Raw genomic sequence first — 2,889 nt, forward strand, 5'->3', positions numbered from 1 at the left:
GAGCCTCAGAATCCTTGCCTCCAAGGAGCCACCTGGTTTAACCCTTTCAAGATGAATCTGTTTGTTTTCCTAGCAGTCCATGGTACTCTCAATACTCTTCTTCAGCACCACAGCTCAAAGGCATCAATTCTCCTTCTATTTTCCTTGGTCATTGTCCAACTCTCTGATGCATAACAAGTTATTGAAAAGACCATGGCCTGTATCAGACACACCTTAGCCTTCAGAGAGACACCATTGCTCTTCAGTACTCTGGAGAGGTCCCTAACAGCAGACTTCCCCATGGCAATACTCCTTTTAATTTACTGGCTACTGGTGCCGAGAGTGTTGACTGTGGAGTCAAGCAAACTAAAGCTGTGAACAATCTCAAACTCTTTACCATCCATCCTGATGCTGCCAATTGGCCCAGTGGTGAGAATCTTTGTCTTCTTGACATTGAGCCTCAATCCATATTGGAGGCTACATGGTTCAAAATCAGGAAAGGAGTAGGTCAGTGATGCATCTTGTCTACATACCTTTTCAATCTATATGTAGAACAGATCATTTGAGAGACTAGGCTTTATGAGGCATCAGGAATGTGGCATCAGAATTGGAGGAAGACTCATCAATAAACTGCATTTTGTAGAGAACTCAGCCTTGCTTCCTGAAACCTTGCTTGCTTGCGGAGGACCTGACGTATTTGTTGCAAAAGGTCAAGGACTACAGTCTTCAATATAGAATAAAGATCAATATAAAAAAGACAAAGATTCTCACTGTTTGGCCAATTGGCAGCATTTTGATTGATGAAGAGAAAATTGAGATTGTTAATTGCAGCTTGCTTGGTTCCACAATCAACACTCTTGGCACCAGCTCTCAGGAAATCAAAAGATTAATTGTATTGGGAAAATCTGCTATTATGGACCTCTACAGAGTGTTAAAGAGCATCTATGTCAGTCTAGAAACCAAGGTACACTTGATGCAGACCATGATCTTTGCAATTACTTGCTGTGCATCAGAGAGCTGGACAATGACTAAGGATGACAGAAGACTTGATGCATTATGGTCCTGAAGAAGAGTGTTGGACTTTCCATGGATGGCAAAGAGAACAAGGTGGAGGGGGTGAAACCAAATTTCTCCTTAAAGGAAAGAATTTTGAAGGTCTGTCTCACATATTTCAGACATATTTCCAAGAGGGACCAGTCCCTAGAGAAGAACATCATGCCTGGAAGAGTTGAGGGATAGCACAAGAGAGGAAGACCCTGGTTGAGAAGGATTGACACAATGACTGAGATATTGGGGTTAGTGTATCGGAAACAGTGAGACTGTCTCAGGTTAGGGCAGGGCTCCAAGCTATTGTACATAGGGTCACTATAAGTCACACATGACTCAATGACACATAACAACTATAACAACAACAACGTCAATCCATTTTGTTGAAATTCTTCTTTTTTGCTATTTCTCTACTTTGACCTTGCATTATAACATATTTGAAGTATATTAGTCTTATCATCCTCACTTCTAAGGATGATTATGGCCCTACTTATCTAACACAAATTTGCTTATTATTTTGACAGTCCATGGTATATTCATTATTCCTTGCCAAAACCGTAATTCAAAGTTATCAATTCTACACTTTTTCTTCATTGTCCAACTGTCACATTTATATGTTGTTGTTAGGTGCTGTCGAGTACTACTCACAGTGACTTCATGAACGGTAGACGTGAACCTTTTCCTGCCCTATGCCATACTCACAATCTCTGATACACTAGAGCCTATTTGCTTTAAAGTCTCTGTGCCAATCCATCTAATTGAGCGTTTCTTTTTTGCCATCCCTCCACCTTTCCATGATGTCCTTCTCTAAGGATTAACCAGCTTCTCCTAACAATATACCCAAAGTATGTGAGATGAAGATTTATTATCTTTGCCTCCAAGGAACACTCTGGTTGCACCTTCTGGCATTCCATGGGATATTCAGTACTCTTCTCTAACACCACAGTTCAAAACATCAATTCTTCTGTTATCCTTATTCATTCTTCATCTCTCAAATGCATAGTAAGTGATTGAAAATCAATGGCCAGAGTCAGGCTCACCATAGTCCTCAAGTTGACATCAGTATTTTCAAGAGATCCCTGACTGCAGACTTTCCCAGCGTAATACATCTCTTGAATGCTGGTGTCAAGTGTGTTGATTGTGGATCCAAGATGAATTTGCTGAAAGTTTAAATCTTTTTTCCATCTATCATAATGTTACTTATTGGTCCCATTGTGAGAATTTTGATTCTTTGATGTTGAAATGCAATACATATTGAAGGTTATAGTCTTTGATCTTCTGCAGTAAGCATTTCAAATCCTTCTTATTTTCACCAAGCAAGGTTATTATGTCATTTGTGTAGTGAAGGTTACTGATGAGTCTTTTCCCAATCCTAATGCCACATTCCTTTTTAGAATATAGCTTCTTGAATAATTTGCTCAAATTCATATAAGACTACTGAAATGACAGAGCTCTGTTAGGTACAAATTGGTCATGTAAGTGACATAACTACTTTTACATTTTAAATTTTTAAAACTTCTACATAGCAGATTTGTCCAGCTGCAATTTATCTTTTGTTTCTTAAGTGCTTGTTTCATGGCAATTGATTATGGAACCAAGCAAAATTAAATCCTTTCAATCCCAATCTTTTCTATTTATCATGCTGTTGATAAGTGGTTCTATTTTGAAAATATGATTTTCATTATATGGAAACATAATCCATACAACAAGACTGATCTTTATCAGTAATTGCTTCAAGTTCTCTTGTTGTTGTTATGTGCCGTCGAGTCGTTTTCGACTCATAGCGACCCTATGCACAACAGCCCTACACCCTGCTCTGTCCTGCGCCAACCGCACTGCCTCTGACACACCCATCACGATTAC

The sequence above is a fragment of the Elephantulus edwardii genome, unplaced genomic scaffold (genome assembly GCF_000299155.1).
Source record: "Elephantulus edwardii isolate Elephantulus edwardi_28Jun2011 unplaced genomic scaffold, EleEdw1.0 scaffold00034, whole genome shotgun sequence".
Classification (NCBI taxonomy): Eukaryota; Metazoa; Chordata; class Mammalia; order Macroscelidea; family Macroscelididae; genus Elephantulus; species Elephantulus edwardii.